The sequence below is a fragment of the Salvelinus alpinus genome, chromosome 6 (genome assembly GCF_045679555.1).
Source record: "Salvelinus alpinus chromosome 6, SLU_Salpinus.1, whole genome shotgun sequence".
Taxonomy (NCBI): Eukaryota; Metazoa; Chordata; class Actinopteri; order Salmoniformes; family Salmonidae; genus Salvelinus; species Salvelinus alpinus.
The window spans coordinates 47,211,720-47,234,428 of record NC_092091.1 but is presented as its reverse complement, the minus strand read 5'-3'; the positions used below and the strand labels follow the sequence as shown (position 1 = coordinate 47,234,428).

General features: G+C 44.8%; 1 protein-coding gene across 5 annotated transcripts in view; it reads right to left on the bottom strand.

Annotated features, from left to right (window-relative positions):
• Positions 1 to 22,709, bottom strand: part of LOC139578761 (DENN domain-containing protein 1B-like) — a 162,110-nt gene that overhangs the window by 107,543 nt on the left and 31,858 nt on the right. The gene's annotated exons all lie outside the window — the stretch shown is intronic.

Here is a 22,709-nt window from a genome sequence, read left to right as displayed (position 1 = left end):
GCTTTGTCTGGAAGCCAGTGGAGTGTGCGGAGGAGCGAGGTGACATGGGAAAAGTTTGAACACCAGGTGGGCTGCGGCATTCTGAATAAATTGCAGGGGTTTGATGGCACAAGCGGGGAGCCCAGCCAACAGAGGGTTGCAGTCGACTAGACGGGAGATGACAAGTGTCTGGATAAGGACCTGAGCCACTTCCTGTGTGAGGAATAGTCGTATTCTACGGATGTTGTAGAGCATGAACCTGCAGGAGCGAGTTATGTTCGCAGAGAATGACAGGGTGCTGTCCAGGGTCACACCAAGGTTCTTTGCACTCTGGGAAGAGGACACTGTGGAGTCGTCAACCATGATGCAAAGGTCTTGGAGCAGGCAGGCCTTCCCCGGGAGGAAGAGCAGCTCCATTTTGTCAAGGTTGAGCTTGAGACAGTGGGCCAACATCCAAGCTGGGATGTCTGCCAGGCACACAGAGATGCATGTCGCCACCTGGGTGTCAGAAGGGGGGGGAGGAGAAAAAGTAGTTGAGTGTCATCCGCACAGCAATGATAGGAGAGACCATGTGAGGATATGACAGAGCCGAGTGACTTGGTGTACGGAGAGAAGAGGTGAGGGCCTAGAACTGAGCCCTGGGAGACACCAGTAGTGAGAGTACGTGGTACAGACACAGATCATCTCCACGTCACCTGGTAGTATGCAATCCAAGAGTGTTCAGAGCCTCAGACGGTCAGCCCTGAGAGGACGGAGAGGAGGATCTGATGGTTCATGGCGTCGAAGGCAGCGGATAGATTAAGGAGGATATGAAAAGAGGAGAAAGAGAGTCAGCTATGGCAGTGCGGAGAGCCTCCGTGACACAGAGAAGAGCAGTCTCGGTTGAGTGAGCCGCCTTGAACACTGACTGGTTATGGTCAAGAAGATCGTTCTGAGAGCGATGGCGAGACAGTTGGCCAGAGCACGCTCAAGTGTTTTGGAAATAAAAGAAAGAAGGGATACAGGTATGTCGTTTTTGATGAGTTGATGAAGGAAGGGAGGAATGGGAGAAGGTCTCCGGAGATAGTCTGGAGAAGGGAGAAGGGGATTGGGTTGAGCGGGCAGGTTGTCAGGCGGCTGGACCTCACTAGTCGCGGGGAGAAAGAAGTCAAGGCGTAGGGTAGTTCTGTGTGAGTGGGACCAGTGGACTCAATAGGCTGAGTGGATAAGGAGCGGATGTCATCAACCTTCTTGGTTGAAAAAGTTGTCAACAGAGAGGGAGGGCGGCATGGAGGATTAAGGAAGGAGGAGAAGGTGGAAAAGAGTGTCCTACGGTTATAGGCAGAAGCTTGAAATTTAGAGTGACAGAAAGTGGCTTTAGCAGCAGATACAGAGGATGGACTGAAAGGAGGATAACTAAACTCCCGGAGGACCTTTCCTCAATTTTCGCTCAGCTGCCGTAGCCAATCTGTAAGCCCGGAATGAGTCACTCAGCCACGAAGCAGGAGGGGAGGGCCGAGCCGGCCGGCCGGCCGGAAAGGGGAGAGTGCGAGGCATAGGATGTGGAAAGCGAGGAGAGTAGGGTCAAAGAGGCAGAATCAGTAGATAGAAGGGAGAAGGATTTATCAGAAGGAGGAGAGGATAGAAGAGGAGAGAGTAGCGGGAGAGAGGGTGAAAAGTGCGGCGGCGCATAACCATCTGGGTAGGGGCTGAGTGGGTAGGGTTGGAGGTTAGAAGGAGAGAAAGGGAAACAAAGTAGTGATCAGAGACATGGAGTGGGTTGCAGTGAGATTAGATAGCGAACAGCCTTTAGTGAAGATGAGGTCAAGCGTATTGCCTGCCTTGTGAGTGGGAGGCGACTGGGAAAGGGTGAGGTCAACATAAGAAAGTGGTGGAAAGAAATTAACTGAAGTCAGGCGTCAGGAAGTTAAAGTCGTGAGCCATCGTCTTGCAATGAGCTTATCAAGGTGTCAAGCTCATTGAATAACTCTCACACGACACCTGGTGTGCAATAAATGATCATGTTAAGCTGGAGTGGACAGGTGACAGTGACTGCATGGAATTCAATTGAGGAGATAGACAGGTGAGTGGGGGGGGGTATCCACTTAAGAGAAATTAGTAGCCTTGTGCCACCACCCTGACAACCACATGCTCTCGAGGACTATGACAGAACACAAAGTCAGATGACGAGAGAGCAGCTGGAGTAGCAGTGTTCTCTGGGCTAATACATATCTCAGTAAGGGTCAAAAAAGTGTAGGGAATGAAAAGCAATATAGGCTGAAATTCACTCAGCCTTATTGACTGCAGACTAGCAATTCCACATGGGTTGTGCGCGTCGGGTACACTAAATTAGAAGGGTTGCAGCCATAGGATGGGGAGTGTCTGTAAAAACCTACAGAGAGAGGAGCAAACTGGGATGGGAAACACACACATACTTGCCAAAGCTACAAAAGAGCAAAACGAGATCATCGGAAAATAACTAGGTAAGATTCTCAAGTGAGAGAGCGGTGTGGAGCCTTCCTCTCTTAACTTCCTCAAATAACTTGGCAGAACGTCTTTGTTTCGGCGACAACACCGCTTGACAATACTGCCGCTGAAAAAACAGGGGAGACTAAAGTATTAACACTAATTTCCTAGCAGAGGTGAAAGACTACTCCCCACACTGACTGCTTGGCAGAAGTGAGGAAAACACCCCCTACAATAAAACACACACACAAATTAGCAAGACTGATACACAAATAGGCCTGAAACTAATCTAAGTCCGCAACGACAGTGAAAAGTACTGAGCAATCATACAGTTCAAACAGCAATGATTAAGTAGACTACTAGGTAAAAGACAGAACGTACATTCAAATTCCCCTAGCAAGACGATACCAATATACTTGCTGCTCTTGTAGGAGCTGATGTCCTTCCAAACCATATATGATGCACTAAGATTATAACAGAACAGAGAGAAGGTCTACAAGCCAGTCCAGATAGTACCATCATTTCTTCCCACTAGCTGCTATACTAACTAGCTACAACCAAATGGTTAAATGCTACCCAGCCAGGGCCTTGGTGTTTCATTTTGGGTGTTAACTTAACAAGCCAATAGTCACTTCTTCGTGCCATGAGAAATAGAGGAAATAAAGGAATGACAAGTGAAGGAGAGAGTGAGCGAGAAAATTAGAGAGAGAGAGAGAGAGAGAGGAAAAAAATGGAGAAAAAGAGAATTGGATAAAGAGGAAGGGAATCGAGAGACAGAATGTACAATAAGAGAAACAGAAAGCGAGAGTTGTCATCGAGGGAGGGATGGAGAGAGGAGATGAGGAGGGAGGCAGATGCGGCTCAGTTCACCTTCGCTCTCTCTCTCCCCAGGCTGCTCCACTCTGGGGGTTTAGTCTTTAAGCTGTGGCTCTGCTTTATATTCCCCCAGCCAGCTAGCTAGCCAGTCAGCCAGCCATTCGACAAACAAATCAGCCAGCCAAACAGCCAGCCAGCAAGTCAGCCAGCCATTCAACCAACCAACCAACCAGCCAGCAAGCCAACCAACCAGCAAGTCATTCAACCAACCAACCAGCCAGCCAGCCAAACAGCCAACCTATCAGATAGCCATCCAGCCAGCTAACCAACCAGTAGCGCTGAGCAATTAACCAATTTTAAATTTAAAAAGTTGGTTATTAAACAACCAATTAACTGACGGCAGATCAATTACTTGAATTCCATTGAGTTGGGTTTATTTTGAGGTTAACATGCCACTTCTCTATAGAAATCAAATCATTCACAAGTTAAATGTTATCAAGAACTACACTACATGACCAAAAGTATGTGGACACCTACTTGTCAAACATCTCATTCCAAAATCAAGGGCATTAGTTCAGGCTTTTCCACTAGATGTTGGAACATTGCTGCGGGGACTTGCTTCCATTCAGCCACAAGAGCATTACTGAGGTCGTGCACTGATGTTGGGCGATTAGGCCTGGCTCGCATTCGGCATTACAATACATCCCAAAAGTGTTCGATGGGGTTGAGGTCAGGGCTCTGTGCAGGCCAGTCAAGTTCTTCCACACCGATCTCAACAAACCATTTCTGTATGGATCTCACTTTGTGCACAGGGGCATTGTCATGCTGAAACAGGAAAGGTCCTTCCCAAAAATGTTGCCACAATGTTGGAAGCACAGAATTATCTAAAATATAATTGTATGCTGTAGCGTTAAGATCTCTCTTAACTTGAACTAAGGGGCCTAGCCTGAACCATGAAAAACAGCCCCAGACCATTAATCCTCCTCCACCAAACTTTACATTTGGCACTATGCATTGGGGCAGGTAGCGCTGTCCTGGCATCCGCCAAACCCAGATTTGTCCGTCGGACTGCCAGATGGTAAAGCGTGATTCATCACTCCAGAAGAACGCGTTTCCACTGCTCCAGAGTCCAATGGCGGCGAGCTTTACGCCACTACAGCCGACACTTGGCATTGTACATAGTGATCTTAGGCTTGTGTGCAGCTGCTTGGCCATGAAAACCCATTTCATGAAGCTCCCGACGAACAGTTCTTGTGCTGAGGTTGCTTCCAGGGGCAGTTTGGATCTCTGTAGTGAGTGTTGCAACTGAGGACAGACAATTTTTAGGCGATACGTGCTTCAGAACATCAGTGGAGGTTGCTGAGGGGAGGACGGCTCATAATAATGTCCAGAACAGAGCATATGGAATGGCATCAAACACCTGGAAACCATGTGTTTGAGGTATACCGTTTCACTGATTCCGCTCCAGTCATTACCTCTAGCACCAACCTCCTGTGGTTGAAAGTCACTGAGCGCTTCAGTAAGGCTACTGCCAATGTTTGTCTATGGAGATTGTGCTCGATTTTATACACCTGTCAGCAACGGGCTGTGGCTGAAATAGCCAAGTCCACTTATTTGAAGGGGTGTCCAGATACTTTTGTTTATATAGTGTATGTGGGATGCTGGGCTGATTAGAAGTTGTAGATTTCATCACCTTCTCCTCCTTCCTCAACCTAGTTCAGCGCAGAAATGTGGTAATTAACTACAATGACCATAATCCATTGTGCCTGTTCTTCCCGGCCCCAGACAGAGGCGGACACACACAGACCATATGAGAATGCACGAGATACACAACAACGAGAGGGATAGAGACAGTTTGTGAGGTAGCTCTACCCAATTGACAGCTGTAGTAGCCAATTAGCAGTCTTGAAAGGATGCCTTATTTAATTTAAGGAACTAGAGTGGCGGCAGGTAGCCTAGTGGTTAGAGCGTTGGGCCAGGAACCGAAAGGTTGCTGAATCGAATCCCCGAGCTGACAAGGTAATAATCTGTCATTCTGTCCCTGAGCAAGGGGCATTGTCATGCTGAAACAGGAAAGGTCCTTCCCAAAAATGTTCCCCGGGCGCCGTGGATGTCGATTAAGGCAGCCCCCCGAACCTCTCTGATTCAGAGGGGCTGGGTTAAATGCGGAAGACACATCTCAGTTGAATGCATTCAGTTGTACAACTGACAAGGTATCCCCCTTTCCCTAGTAAAATGATTTTGTCAGCCAATAGGATGACTCATTCAATGGGGAACAGAGATAATATGAGACGGTTGTCTGGCTGGCTGGCTGCTACTGCCTGAACAGAGATGAGATAATGACTTTATTATTATGGTCCATTCCTTAAAGTCATCAAATACAAACTAAGTAGTACGCACAACTGAAGTATTCTATTAAAGTAAAGTAAGCAATGCGAATAAATGGTGGTTAATAAGCGATAAGAAGTAACAGGCATACACTAACATTATGGGGCTCTTATTCATTGTTTTATTCTGTGATATTACAGCATTCAACCCAATGTCAGTGTCAGGAAAAAGGCAGGTGATGGCTGAGGGATCTAAAATCATTGTCATTATTTCATAATGCATTTTTTAAATTATTTTTTTATTTGCGAAATGAAATCAAAAACCGTTATTATTTTATTTTTAATAATCGCTCAGCACTACAAACCAATCAGCCAGCCAGCCAGTAGGCCAACTAAGGCTCTCGGCCTCGTCAACAAAAAAAAACAGCCCCATCTGATTTCAATCGAAAGTGGCTGGCTGGCTCTGGTCCAGTCCATCCTGATCTGTCAGTGATCCGGTTCTGGGCTCAGAGCAATCGACTCGCCTGGTTTGCCAGGCTGATGGCACCAGTCCAATGACAGCGTCAGCATGGTTCCTCACAGATCAATGCAGGAACCCACGTGTCCCCTCAGCCCATCTCATTCCGCACCAACAACCAACCCTCCACCCTCACGTCCCACTCTCGCTCCCGTCACCCTGACATTCCTCCTCTGCACTCTCATCTTTCTCTCTAAATCCCCCTCTCATCCCATCTCCCCGTCCCTCTCTCAACACCAACTTCCCAAGCCCCTCTCGTCCCCTCACACCCCGTCCTCCCAGTCCCCCTCTCACCCCCTTTCCCCAATTAGGGTCGTCTCCCAGCCGATCTCTGGCCATCCGTCCTGCATGCATTGCTTTACCCAGGCCTCTAGCTAACATGACAAAGAGATCTTTAGTATTCACTCTTTCAGATACAGAGTGGCAGGGTCAGCCCGGGTGCAACTTTAAGCTACAATATTCAAAAGACAAATACATGATGCTATGGCATAGCACAGTGGATTATGATCAGATTTGAACTATTTTAGTTAGCTTTCAAAGGAATCCAGAAAAAAAAATCTAAAAACAAACCCAATAGGATTAGGACTCGTATAGAATAGTTTATTATCCTCAAAAGGACATGTTTATTGTCATGACTGATATGGTGTTCAGCAGTGTTCTTTGCTTGGTGAAGATGACCAATATAGTCTACAGTTTACTGTGAGCTTTCACCAACAAGCCAACCATCCTCCTGTTTTTCACTTGGCCAGCAACTGCACCAGATACATTCATTAAAAACAGAATATACCATGGTATTCTAAACGACATTGAAGACAGAACTCTTCTAATGACAGAATTAGACGTGTAAAACGTGCGGAATAGAACAGAGAATCAGGAGAATAATGGGCAGAGAGAGAGAGAGAGAGAGAGAGAGAGAACTGCAGCAGATCAAATCCTGTGGATTGTGTGGCCTGTGAAACAGCAAGGCAGAGCCTGCAGAGATTCCTTTCATTACACTTTAATAGTATGCTGCTGGCTTGCCATCCTGACCTGCGCTCTGTGCCGGTAATAAGAGCGGCCTTCAGAGCTGGACCGAGGCACAGAGCTGGTTTGGGGGGAGGGGGGGGTGGGGGGGGGGCTTTACAATTGACACGAGGGCGTTGCATTTTCACATTCTCGCACCGTACCGCACAGGCTGAGGGATGGAAGGATTTCACATATTTTTTCCTTTTTTCTCCTAGCGGTTTCTCACAGCGACCCCTGGGGTGGAGAGAGGCTGGCTCTCTGTCTAGCGAGGCGAAGGTTATTTTGGTTAACAACGCCGCTGGGTTACTGAGGGACTTCTTAAGAAAGTGGAAAAGGTGATATATTGATCCCTTAGCCTCTGGAACCACTGACAGGTGTGTGTGTGTGTGTGTGTGTGTGTGTGTGTGTGTGTGTGTGTGTGTGTGTGTGTGTGTGTGTGTGTGTGTGTGTGTGTGTGTGTGTGTGTGTGTGTGTGTGTGTGTGTGTGTGCGCGCGCGTGCGTGTGTGTGCATATCGTCGTGCATGCGTGCGGTGCACATGGCCACTGCAATAAAAGGAAGGAAGAGGAGTGTGATGGAAAGAGTAGCCACTTCTTGGCCAACCTCTGGACCTCGAACACATCCTCAATCTGTAGCCTTCCTATACTTTTCGCTGGGGCCAGAGAGCCAAGGACAAAATGATGGCCAAAACATCAGTCTCCTGCTAACAGAGATCAGTCTTGCCTTCAACAACCTTTAGGCTATACAGTGACAGAGTGAAACCTTTAGGTGGATTAAAACATAGAGGGAAGAATATGCCCATAGATATTGTTATTTTAAAATAAAACAAATGTTGAAAGAGACAATTATGCTACTTGGTATTATTTTGGTACTATTGTACAATCTCCATAATGTTAAAAAGTTTAGGAAGAGATGTACGATCCAAATGTATCACCAGCCAAATAAAGATGCCACTTAAGCAACAAGCAGAAAGAGAGAGAGAGCGGACATTCAGTTAAATCCTTCCTTTTCGTTTACATCTTTTCTTTTTTGTTTGGGTGAGTGTCATTCCTCTCTGTCTATCATGTACCCTCTTCATATCACAGATGGCTCAGAGAGAGAGCGAGAGAGAGAACAAGAGCGAGAGAGTATTATGATGCAGAGATTCTCCAGAGAATACATTACCATGTGATAGAGGAACAGTCTCTTTCCTTCTGAGACGCTCTGCTAGTGGGCCAGGAGAGGCTCTCGCTACATATGCCCCAAACACACACATTAATTAAGTAGCAGGAGGTGTGTGTGTGTGTGTGTGTGTGTGTGTGTGTGTGTGTGTGTGTGTGTGTGTGTGTGTGTGTGTGTGTGTGTGTGTGTGTGTCAGCCAGGGAGGCAGCCTGAGCGGGTTTCCCTCTTTAAGCTGTCAGCTCCCATCGGGCCCTGCTCCACTATGAACCCTGGTGTGGGGCTGCTACTAACACATGGTCTATCAGAGGACACGCACACCCACGCGACTGTAATACATACATTGAAGCGATGCAGAGAAGTGCCATCGTGACAGTAGCGCCTAAACATTTGGCAGAATATTGACAGATGTACAATGTATGAGATGTACTGGAGATTTCCAGGACACTCGAGCACCCCTGCTCTTTCCATCTCTCCCTCCATCATTCTAGGCACCATCCCCTCTTCTCCTGCCATCCCTCTCATATTTTTGATGTGAGTAGTAAAGAAACATGCATCGTTATAAAGAAATCTCTCTATATCTGCCATCACATCTTCCATAGAAGGACATCAGAAACCCTCTGTTTCTCTGTTGTGAGCTGGAAAGCAATTCAATACCAACCCTGTATGTAGGCTAATAGAAGATGGTGGTTATACAGCAGTACTGCAGCATAGGAGTATTGCAGTGCTTTCCACTAGAGCCGTCTGTTGGCTATACAGCCGATTACAAACACATTTTCAGCTGGCTACTTTTTCCACTTTTCAATTCACAATTCAGAAAGTCTGCAGAGCCCTCTTCCACTAGAATTAACGATACGCATCTTCCAGCGATCTATTGATAGGACAGGCGCCTGTCAGTCACAATCAGCAACCTGCTGTCTGTCCCGCCTCCAGGATGTGTGCACTGTGGTTGCAGTCTAATTTCTTTACACGGAGGACATACCATATATTGTGAGTGAATCTGCACGTCTCATACATAGAAATCTAAATGTTTCAGATTAAAATAATGTACAGAACAAAGTGTTATTAAATGTAGTAACTATAAGCTTCTGCTGCTCTATACTACAATTGTGCAGATTCTAGTTTACACCTTCATACTTTGCCTATATTAACAGTATTGCAAACATTTTTGATTCCTAATGTTAACAAAAGCTGAAGCACAATTGGTGACTTGTTTTTTTAATATATGGTATTGTAGTCAGTTTTAATGAAAAGATTACCAATGATCCATGTTTCAGATTAAAGAATGTATGACCAATTCTTATAAACAAGGCTAACCCTCTTCTGCCCTATGCATAATTCCTAAATATATGCCTAAATAACACACCCAAAATAAAATAAAAATCCTGAACAATGTGGACTGCAAGCATAAATGTGGTACCTACAGAGAACAAGCATCTGTGAAATTACAACTGTAGTTTCAAGACCTTATGTGGGCATTCCTGAATAAGTTCAACAGGACATAAACCATAGCAGAAAAACCTCTGAAACAGTATTTTGCCCATCCCCGGGCAGGCTTGGGTAGAACAGGTTAAGGCATTTGTCCTTGTGTTTGTTCCCTATAAACAAAAAACTCAGAGGTTACACTGCACCAAGAACCCAGCGTCGAGCCTTCTTGTGAGCAAACTAATTTATAATGTCTTTAAAGTTAAATTTTCTAGCTAAGAGGTTTTCAATTGAAAGGACGGCAAGGCTGTTCAACCCGTCTTGGCACATTGTAGACCTCAGATAGAAAGAACTAAGTTTCAGCTTACTGAAGGCACGTTCACCTCCAGCAACTGTTACAGGCATTGTACAGAAGATTCGCAATGCACACCTCTCCAAAAATGCTCTGTAGCTGCATCTTGTGGATGGCATTTAGGATCTGTACAGAAGAAAGACCATCTGAAAAAGTGGCACCATATATCGTCTTTAGATGTCGCACTTCATTTTCAAATCCATCTGCGAGATCTTTGGAGTACTTGTTTCTCAATTTGTGGCAAGATACACGAATTTGGTTTCCAGTCATTTTCCTAAACGTAAGTATTGGTGAAAACTCCTCGCATATAGCTGCAATCGTGTGAAACCGCATGTCCAAATGACTGATTATACTATCCAGAGCCACATCAAACACTGTGTTGCGAAATCCAGGGGCTGACTTCTGTTCATTTGCTATGTCATCTTCAGTCTCATCAGGGAAACGTTTTCATTTTTTTCTGGCGGGTCCTCTGTTCACTGTGAAGCTGAGTAGTTACACCCATTTCATTTGCCACCGTGGAGGCTTCTGCCAGAAGAGCGTCACCATTGATTACGCAGAGCCTGTATTTCTTGCTGTAGTGCCTTCATGTGAGCTGCTTCAGTATCCAGAGAAATACTTCCTGACTGAAGAATTAGGCTTCTATTCTCAATACACTGCAGCACTTTTACCCAGAAAGTGAGCAGGAAGATTGCCTTGAAAGACATGAAGTAGCTTTTCAGACCTTTTGCCTCAGATTTGGCTTTGTTTGTCAGGCTGCAGGTAGCAAGAAGCATGTCTAGGGCATTTATGATAGACGGTAAATGAGTTGCCACTGGTCGGACCACAGCAATATGCTCACACCATCGCGTGTCTGAAAGGCGGTTAAGACAGCAGCCAGTCTTTTCCTTGAGAATGGCCCATCACTCTGGGCTGGCACTGAACAGATTGTAAAGACGATTCACACAGCCAAAAAAGGTTGAAGATTAAGAGTATGGGAGGCACAAGGTGAGTATGTGGCCAGTGGATTCTTTTCCCTGACATATTTGCACCATTATCAAAGCCTTGACCACAGCAATCTGCTATGTCAATACCATGCCCTTCCAATGCACTCACAATCATTTCAGTAATTCCACTGCCTGTCTTTAAATTCAAGAAAAAGTTAAATTATTTCCCATTCACCTGTTCCCTGAACTTTATATTTGTGTACATATCTCACCAATAATACATTTTGCTCAGTATGGGAAATGTCTGGAGTTGCATCCAATATAACCGAGTAATAGATTGCATCTTCTCTTTCATAAAGTACTGTTTTCAAAACCCACATATTCCTATGAACTTGTTTTGTCTCTCAGGGCTGAGGTAAAGAGTCAGTCGCGCTCCTTTCTTTTTGTCGCTGACTTTCTGTAAGTGCTCACGTAATAGCGGGTCATAATTTGACAACAGTTCCAGTAAGCCTAGGTAATGTCCATTATGTACATCATCAAGATTGAGTGATATCCCCCGGAATGGCAGATTCCTAGATGCTAAGTACAGTGTCACATCCAACATAATTTCTAGAAGTGCTCTGTTTTTATACATTTCTGACTGGATTTGTTTCTGCAGCTGACTGTCTATACCTGTAGCCTTTGTTATTGTATGCTGCAGATTTTTCCATTTCCAGTAACAGTTCTTGTGAGACACACAATCCTCATGCACTGGTAGTTTGTCATACATTCTCCGCCATTTCACTGATTATTATCTCATAGCCATCCTTACTATTCAGAGAACTGGGTGATGGTTTACTTTGCTCATGAGTAAAAAATTATACATGGAATGCAATATAATGCCTTTACACTCTTACTATAAATAAGCCAGTCTCTCTGCACATTTTCTCTCCCGTTTGCTGACTTACTGTACTGTAAATAGTTTGGGAATGGCTTGCCTTCGGAGTCTGGGGGCATGATTTTATACAGTTCTGTCTCATCACCACACCTGTTGGCTAGTCTGCAAACAATAGCTTATCTTTCATGGTCTTGTACTTTCTCTGGCAACAGTGCTGGATCATCTAAAACCTCATCTTCCTCACTTCAAATCTGTCCATACTCTTCCTTTCCCTTATTACATGCTTGTTCAATCTCTTCCGTCACTCCTTCACTTGCACTGCTGCTACTCTTTAACTCCTCTTCCTCCTCCCTGCTCTCCTCTGCATCAGTCTGTCTGACAGCTTTCTGCTGAGATTCTGCCTACCTGGGGCTCTCTAGGCAATAGGAAGTGAGTAAACAAAGGGAATTTTAGGTGTAATGTTCACTCCTACAAAAGGTTACCATACAAAAAGTCTACTAATGAAAGAAGAAAAAAAAGTTTTAATAGTGTACATATCGAATAGAATACGTATTTAAGTGTGTCTAAGTCATCATGTGCCTAACTTTACTATTTAAAAATGGTATAGTTATGCTGCAAAACAACTGCCTCACCTCCAAGGTCCGCTGTTTCAACTTCATGTAGTAAACACACGTTGGGATCTTTGTCTACAGCAGTAGTAGTAGTAGTAGCATGCAGCAGGCTACATGTTATGTTTTCATTTTAGTCTAGCTAGCTCACAAATATCACACAAATATTGGGGGAAACAGTTATAATAATAGCTAATTAGCTAGCCCTAGCTGGTAGTGGTAGCTCATCATCATCATGTTAATAATTACTGCTCTGACCGAGCCGAGTGAGTCCACGGTAGGCAGCTAGCTATATTGGCTACTCAAATGGGATGGTTGGGTAGAGATGCCTGATCTGAGTATGGTTCTAAGTCTTAATTTAATCACACATTTTTTGTCTAACATTTTTTAAATGATAAACAAATAATTCTTAAAACATTTAGGGGCCCATGAATCATTCATATTTCACCCCCCCCCCTTAACGACCCCCTTTGTCCCATACAATGTGGTAAGTCGAAATCCACTTAGCCTATTGCTTTGTGGCGCATTTATTTTGCGTACAGGGTCCGACATTAACGATGCCCTGCTGGACTGGGGCCAGGAAAAACGTGTTGGGATACTGGAACTCGTCAGTCACTGGGCCGACATGCGTTTTGCATCTGAGCAATATGATTGGCCGTTCATTCAACCACCACAACGCTCCCGCGAGTCCACTTCTCAAGCAGTACAGAAGTTGCTGCTTTCACACAGCACACGTGAGCTGTGTCCAAAGCAAAAAGAAGCGCACGTCGATAAACTCGCTGAGTTTATTTTACGGAAAGTGATTTACAAAAGCAAACCTTCAATAGTGAACATACTAGCAATATGCTGGCTACTGTTGATACTAAGTCTACAAAAAGAAAGCAACAAAAATACACCTAGCATTTGTCTTGGCTAGACTTGGCTAGCCATTTTGATATCTCTATTGGAAAATGTATCTTAAAGGGGCAGCATCGTATTTTCAAATGTAGAGTAATGAATTGCATTGCTAAATAATATTAAGACAGCTTTTTAATAATCATAACCAAATGTAACATATTAATAGCTGAATATAGATGCGCCACATCTCCCGGGTGGCGCAGTGGTCTAGGGCACTGCATCGCAGTGCTAGCTGCGCCACCAGAGTCTCTGGGTTCGCGCCCAGGCTCTGTCGCAGCCGGCCGCAACCGGGAGATCCGTGGGGCGACGCACAATTGGCATAGCGTCGTCCGGGTTAGGGAGGGTTTGGCCGGTAGGGATATCCTTGTCTCAGTATGTAATTTTTTTTTTTTTTTTTAATGTTATAAAATGTATGCACTCTACTGTAAGTCGCTCTGGATAAGAGCGTCTGCTCTTGGCCGGTAGGGATATCCTTGTCTCAGTATGTAAAAATGTAATAAAATGTATGCACTCTACTGTAAGTCGCTCTGGATAAGAGCGTCTGCTAAATGACTAAAATGTAAAAAATGTAAATGTAAATATATAGATGAAGCGTGCCAACCCATAGGCCCTGCATGACCCCAATGCATTTAAGTGGAACTGACAGGGTTTTAACTACTTTGCATATACAGCACCAGTCAAAAGTTTGGACACCTACTCATTCAAGGCTTTTTCTTTATTTTTACTATTTTCTACATTGTAGAATAATAGTGAAGGCATCAAAACTATGAAATAACACATATGGAATCATGTAGTAACAAAATAAAGTGTATTTTATATTTGAGATTCTTCTAAATAGCCACCCTTTGCCTTGATGACAGCTTTACACACTCTTGGCATTCTCTCAACCAGCTTCATGAGGTAGTCAACTGGAATGTAATTTGTGGAATTTCTGTCCTTCTTAATGCGTTTCACCCAATCAGTTGTGTTGTGACATGGTAGGGGTGGTATACAGAAAATGGCCCTATTTGGTAAAAGACCAAGTCCTTATTATGGCAAGAACAGCTCAAATAAGTAAAGAGAAATGACAGTCCATCATTACTTTAAGACGTGAAGGTCAGTCAATGCAGAACATTTCAAGAACTTTGAAAGTTTCTTCAAGTGAAGTTGCAAAAACCATGAAGCGCTGTGATGAAACTGGCTCTCATGAGGACCGCCACGGGAAAGGAAGAGCTAGAGTTGCCTCTGCTGCAGAGGTTAACATCATTAGAGTTAACTGCATCTCAGATTGCAGCCCAAATAAATGTTCAAGTAACAGACACATCTCAATATCAACTGTTCAGAGGAGACTGTGAATCAGGCCTTTGTGGTCAAATTGCTGCAAAGAAACCACTACTAAAAGGACACCAATAAGAAGAAGAGACTTGCCAGTGGAAATCTGTCCTTTGGTCTGATGAGTACACATTTTTTGATTTTTGGTTCCAACCGCAGTGTCTTTGTGAGACGCAGAGTAGGTGAACAGATGATCTCTGTGTAACTGTCTTGCTTCCGTCCCGCTCCAACCTGGGCTCGAACCAGGGACCCTCTGCACACATCGACAACAGTCACCCTTGAAGCACCGTTAACTATCGCTCTACAAAAGCCGCGGCCCTTGCGGAGCAAGGGAAGCAACTACTTCAAGGTCTCAGAGTGAGTGACATCACCGATTGAAATGCTATTAGCTTTCATCAAGGCAAAGGGTGGCTACTTTGAGGAACCTAAAATATATTTTGATTTGTTTAACACGTTTTTGGTTACTACATGATTCCATGTGTGCTATTTCATTAAAAACATGTTTTTAAAAACCCTTGAATGAGTAGGTGTTCAAACCTTTGACTGGTACTGTATGAAACAAACAATCATATCAGTCAATAATATAACATTTTGTAAGAGCTTTAAAAATTGTTTTTATTTGACTCATCATTCCATGACGTACACGGCGGCATTGTTGGCAGAATTGATGGATGCAGTTCAATGCATGATTAATATAATTCACCAATACATTTCTTCGTCCATAAAAATATTGCTATCAGGTTGTAAATCACAGCTGGCCTGGTACATTGTTTGCTGCCTCCTTTCGGGATGCACTGTTTCAGTTTCAATGACTCAATATTTTGGACAAAAATGGACGAATGTAACGAAGGCTGGGAATGTCAATACAATCAAACTAGCAAGTCAGTCATAAGGTGGCTAATATTCTAGCGTATATATTTATGTATCAAGCTAAAAACACAGAGCCTAACATTAACTAGCTAGCTGCTAGGAGAACGTCATGTCATTGGAGGAGTGGGGGAGTGACTGACTTTTTCCCCTCTTATACATTTTTGGTTGCTACACAGCTAGAGATGCACGTGTCATTTGGTTAGCTAGCAAGAAATGTGAATCACTTTGCTAGCTAGCTAGCTATGTTGAACAACTGTTCTCCAGTTAGCATATCTCGTGTTCGCAAATTCACTCTGGCTAGCTATTTACTCTGTTTTCAGAGCACTCGTCCAAGTGTGCCAGAATGCAGAATAACTGATGAATTTGCATATGCGCAACACCCGCTGAATGTGACCGGTGTCAGTAAACGTAGGCAAAAAAAGTTATAATTCGTCACTAACGCTAAATATAACAGGTAAACGGTCTACCAAGCTCTGCCAGGGCGAGTAAAATGTCCAGTGAGGTGTTCTCGCCTTTGTGTCTGGAAGTAGCTAGCTAGCAAGCTAGCTAACTTTAGCCAGTAAGCTTGGGTGCATTGTTGGGACACTGCATTCACTGGCGGGCAAGCTGCAGAAGGACGAGCAGGCTATTCCTCATCGTTTATCAGTGCAATTTTGACGGCCAACTAGCTGAACAAGTTTGAGACGGTTTATCGATTGTTCCTTCATTAGATTTTAGCTCATATTGCACTGGCTAGCATTAGTTGTTGATCTTGTTGATGTGCATATAGGGAAACATAACTTACCTATTTATGGTTGTTTGATCAATAGGACTGTAAAGTTTCCAAATATATGAGGACTCAAGTGGCATTTAGCTATATATTTGCAGAAATCCATTCAAGTGTATTGTGTGACTTCTGCTGAATGCGTTCTAATGATCTGAAGTTGCGCTGTTGCAACTGCCTGTAAACACACAATCCAGTTCAAAGTGAACAATGGCAGGCCCTTGTGGCAAATGGCTTGTTTGCATATAGGAATACTGTACCTCTGATTGGCTATGGCGCACCAGTCTGCATAAACTACGGTCCTAGGTTAATTTACTGCAATGTCTATTAATTTTCCAAATACACGGCCACTTTCCATTGCTGTAGAATTTTCACAAATGCTTTAGTATAAGTAATTCCCAAACATTCTAAGAATTTATGAAAATGTCAAAATGACCATTATCTAAGCGCTCGCTTGTCAGAAAATGTAATAAATAAATAAAATAAAAATATTCTTCCTGGGGGTGTATATGAACAGATTGTAATAAGATTTCATGTTGTTAAAATGCTGTCAGTTGCACTTTAAGAACTACACCATGTCTGGGCCAGAATAAATTATGTTCAGACCCATAGACTGTTAGCCAGTAAGCTTGGAGATGCACGTGTCATCGAAAAAGTTAACGTTGGAATCTGGCGTGTTTCATATGCAGCCAAGGAGGGGCAAATTCATGTGCTTTAATGAACAGCAAGCTTGACTAGTTTACAAAAGGTGTCAAACTGACTGAGTAATGTCGATCTCATATCCTTGCCATTCAAAAATCATACAACATAATTATATACCCATGGTATCGCATCGGGAAAAGTAAACTAAAAATCTAGTTTGTATTTACGTTATGAAGTCCATCAAGACTTGCCAGATAGTAACGTTAAAGTGACGGTGGGTTTGTGCCCATAGGCAACGTTGTTGCCGGTGATGTCTGGTGAGGACCTGCCTTACAACCTGGCCTACAAGCCCTCAGTCCAGCCTTTCTCAGCCTATTGCGGACAGTCTGAGCACTGATGGAGGGATTATGCCTTCTTGGTGTAACTCGGGCAGTTGTTGCTGCCATCCTGTACCTGTCCCGCAGGTGTGATGTTTGAATGTACCAATCCTGTGCAGGTGTTGTTACACCAGTCAAGATGCCCTCAATGGTATAGCTATAGATCTTTGAGGATTTGAGGGCCCATGCCAAACTCTCTAAACCTCCTGAGGGGAAGGAGGCACTGTCGCGCCTTCTTCACGACTGTACCCGTGTTTGGACCATTTGAAGTCTTTAGTGATTTGGACACCAAGGAATTTGAAGCTCTCGACCCGCTCCAATACAGCCCCGTCGATGTGGATGGTGGCATGCTCGCCCCCCCCCCCCCCTCCTCTAGGTCGGTGACGGCCCTCACACCCGGCACAATGTTGCTGTTGTCAAAGCATAAATTAAATGCATTGAGTTTGTCTGGTAGAGAGGCATCGTTGGGCTGAAAACGGTTGGGTCTTTGTAATCCGTAATGGACTGTAGCCCCTGCCACATGTAGCAGGCGTGGGAGCCGGTGTAATATAATTCCACCTTATTCCTATATTGTCCTTTTGCTCATTTGATAACTCTGCGGAGGTCATAGCGGGACTTCTTGTACTTATTCCGGTCCTCGGCCGTAGCCTCAGGGTTGTCTACGATAGCTCTATGTGCGGTAGCCCTGTCCTTTAGCACCAATCTCCGTGTTAATCCAGGGGTATTTTATTGGGAAAGCAGCGAACCCTCAGTGGAGACAACGTCGCCAATATATTTTATAATGAAGCCAGTGATGGAGGTGGTTAGCTCGTCAATGTTAATCGGCGGAGTCTCGAAACATATTCCAATCAGCGCTAAAGCGGTCCTGTAGCATAATCTCTGATTCTGGTGACAATTTCTCAACGGAGCGAGTCACAGGTACTTCCTGTTTGAGTTTCTGCATGTAAACAGGAAGCAGGACTACAGAGTCGTAATCTGATTTGCTGAATGGCGGACGAGGGAGGGCCTTGTATGCTTGCGGGTAGAATAACAGTTGTCTCGGACTTTATCGCCCCTAGTGGCGTTGGAGACGTGTTGATGTAAATTGGGCATTCGAGAGTCCCGTTGGTAGCGAATCCGTGATCGGAGGTCATCTATCTTATTATCAAGTGACTGTACATTGGCCAGTAGAATGGCGGGAAGGGTAGCCGGGTGTTTCCTTTGCCTTAATCTCACCAGGATCCCCTATTCTTGCCTCTGTAGCGCCGGAATTTCCTATTGGGTAGCCCAAAAATTGGGTCGGAATTACAGACAGACCCCAGGGCAGATGAGTCAAAGTTGAAGCCAGAATTTGGATAAGTAACTGCCGATCTGATGTTCAAAGTTTTTGTTGGTTGTAAGAAATAATAGCGGATACATTTCGTAAAAATAAAGTAAAAATAAACAACAAAATAATCACAAATAAGCAACATTGGGTCAGAGCTTGCAAAACGGTGGCGATCTGTCCATTATAGTCTGAATTCAGACATTTTCAGTCACTTAAATTGTAAACACAATACCACAACTGGGAGGTAAACTCAAAGTTTTCAATCATTTCACTGTGTATTTCAGACGGAATCAAGGCATTAGAATTTACCAGAGGCCACCAAAATAGAGCTTGTTCTGCAAAAATGTCTTAACTCAGATGGGGAAAGCCACCCCAGACAACCCCCAGCCTGGGGTAGCCTGGCTGGCTACTTTTTCTATTTGGCTGACTACTCCATGTGCTTGTGGAAAACATGGGTATTGTTGCAGTGGTATAGCCATAGTGAAACAGGCTATAGACTATAAGGTGGAAGGAACTATGAGACACCATGTGACCAACAGGTCTACCTTGTTCCACAATCTCTGTTCTGTTAGCGGAACAGAGTTCTTTACCAGAACACCTCCCTGTTTTTAGAACAGAATCTGGTAGAGGACTAGGTTGCCAAGATACACCTGCAGTGCCCTATCCCTTTCCACGACTGTCAAAAACACACCCTCCGCTCCTCCTCTTTCCTTTCCTCGACGCAGTTCTCTCCTCTCCTGCACTTTACTTTCTTCTCTTCACTTCTCTCCCCTCATCTCCCACTCAGCCCCTGCTCTCTCCTCCCCTCTACCTATCCTAAGAAGCAGCCCAGGGGTCAGTGTAATCAGGACCCATGAGCAACAAAGGCCATCAGTTAGATGTCCAGAGGAGTGCCTGTATAAAGGCCAGCTCAGCGGGGCGAGTCTTTCCATTAGGTAGTGCCCCACAACACCCCAGAGAGCGGGCATTGAGGGGCTAGAGACAGATAAACACAAACACACACATTATAGGGCCTTGTCTGACACTGCTGTCAGGGTGCAGTGAAGGGGAAAGACGAGACCCCTTGACACACACAGATGCAGAAGTGAAGACATAAACACACACACACACACACACACCGCCTCTTTCCTCATCTCTCACTGCTCATCACCCCGTTACAGCCCTACAAAAACGGCCGTCATAACAGCAGCAACCGTAGCGCTGGCAAGGCCCCTATTCTCACCCCATCACTCCACAAGCCTCCCCCTCTCCCCTGCCTCCCACGCCTACGCCCAACTGTCAGTCTACCCCCTGCCCCTGCGTTTCTCTTCCTCCTTCCCCATGTTACCCCATCACTCTCCCCTCTGATGCTCACCCTCCCCGGCCCAGGGATGGGTCCACCAATCATATGGTGTCAGTGTGGATGCTCTGATGCGCCATGGTGTCAGAGATAGACTAATATCTGCTCTGAGAGAGGAGACCCCTGGGACAACAGCACTGGCTCTTTCCATTTCTCTACTGACTGAGACCACACTGTCTGTTAGTCTGCCTATTGGTCGCTCGCTCTGCTTCCATCTATCTGCCTCTCTGAGTCTCTCTGCCTCTCTCGCTGTCTGCCTTTCTCTCCATCTGCCTCACTTTGACTCCCTCTGCTTCTAAACACGCACCAAACAGGTGTTAGGGTAAAAACACACAATTGGATTGTTGAATATGTAGCCGTGGTACAGATTTACTCTATAGTAGCAGTGTCCAGTACTGTAAACGTTTTACTGCATTTATCTGGGACTAATGTAACAACACATGCAGAAAACTGCTGTTTAGGTGTCATTTGTAATTTTCTGCCACAGCTGCCACTGAGAAGAAATGGGAGAAAAGACAGAGAGGGAGAGACTCATAGAGAGGCTATCAGCATGACTCAATGCCCTGATAAGTTTGGAAAATATCATCCCTGTGTGTGCAAAAGAGAGAGAGAAACAGAGACAGAGACCAGTGTGTGTGTGTCTGTGTGTGTGTCTGGACCAGAAGTCCCCACAAGAATAGTAAATGAACAAAAGTATGATCAATTGGGGTCAAATGCTATTTGTAGGGGGTTTGGGGTTAAGGTTAGAATTAGGTTTAAGGTTAGGAGCTAGGGTTAGTTTTAGGGTTACGGTTAGGAGCTAGGGTTAGGGTTTTTGGGTTAGGGAAAATATTATTTTGAAAGGGACTGAATTGTGTCCCCCTACAAGGTTAGTTATACAAGACTGTGTGTGTGTATGTGTGTCCCCAATTTTTAAGAACTTTGGGATGAGATCTGAGAGGAAACAGATAGATTTCCATCTGTCTATTTCATTTGAAAAAAAAAAAAAATCCTTCTTACGATTCAAATATATGCTTTAGCCATCTCTCTCTTTCCCCTTCTCTATCCCTCTCCACATGGCAGCTGTAGATGACCAGGACATCAAGAGTCTCAGGGGCTGAGGGAGCAGGAGGGAAAGAAAAAAAGAGCGAAAGAAACATGGAGAGAGTGAGAGATGGAGAGAGCGTTTCTCACTTCATATTTATCCGCCCTGGCGTGCCAGCCTGCAGCCTGCTCTCCTTTGAGCCTCTATTCAACCACAGAACAGAAAAAAATCCATTCATATTTCCATAATCCACACTCCTGTCTGTCTGTCTGCCTGCCTGCCTGCCTGCCTCCTCCCCTCCCTCCCTCCCCAGGGGTAGACTAACCCCTCCACCCCGATCCTACAACTGTCATTACGCCGGGCAACAATACCAGGCCAAACAAAAGGAGGCCTGCGGAGACTGTTAGCATCTGCAGCCATATGCTGCTACTCTCCTGGAGAAAAGAGGAGTGACTGACTGATTGACTGGCTGCAGCTCCTCTCCTCACGGCCGCAGCGTGGAGCCACAAAGAGGAAAAGGAGCCCAATTCCTGGTAATGAGCTGTGTGAATAGTATACAGGCCTTTCTGGCTGCCGACGGAAGAAAGGCCATGCCGTCTGCACACAGTCACACCACGCCATAGCTACACTAGCCATCTTATCCACACGCACAAGCTGGTCAACAACAGAGAGAAACAGAGATAGCAAGAGAGAGCGAGAGGGGGAAACTAACACTTTTGTTACTTAATGCTCGTGATTTGCACTATTTGCCTGTAGCTGCACCAAAACTTCAATATTTTCCTTCATAGCTTGTTCTCGAGCTTCTTTTTAAATAGGGAGCCAATTTGTTTTCAGCGCTTATATTTCTCTGACTGAAACTCGTTTTCTCATGGCTCCCTCTTGTCTTTCTGCAGCAAACATATGGCGAGCAATATGTTTGGAACATCGAATCGCAAAAAAAAATCACAGTATATAATTGCAATACATATCGTATCGGCACCGAAGTATCGTGATAATATCGTATTGTGACACGCGCACACACACACACACACACACACACACACACACACACACACACACACACACACACACACACACACACACACACACACACACACACACACACACACACACACACACACACACACACACACACACACACACACACACACACACACACACACACAGGGATCTAGTTGTATTAGGGGGTAGCAGACAGATAGAGCCGGGAGCGTCTCTACAACCCGTTGATTCTTCAAAGCCGTTTCTTCTCTGCTGTGGTACATACACACACAGTTAGCCTACGCATATTCATCTCTCCCTCTACTCTTCCATTCTTGTTTTTCTCCCTTCCTGTGATCAGCTGCAGTCTGCCCACTGCTCTGCTCTAAGACCTGTGTGTGTTCCAACACCTTTCAACACACTGGCCTGGTCACACCACAATATGGTCCATACCTCCGCCGCATCCCTCTAGCCCTCCGCTCATCCCGTGCTTTTAGGACCACAATATGGCAGTGTTAGACCCACAGCTCACACACACACACATCTTGTAGAGTCAAAGATCACTACCAAAACGACAACCAGTATTACAATTTTTTGTAATTTACTTAGACAGCCGTGCATAATTAGTTATCTTCGACAAATGCACATTTTAGCACTCTCTTCTAATGTATGATCCTTACTATTAGCTGGGACTGTGGTGCTAAACTGTCCCAGCTAGCTAATTCTGGGAAAATCTAAGTCGGAGACAAAGAACAAGACACCATTTGG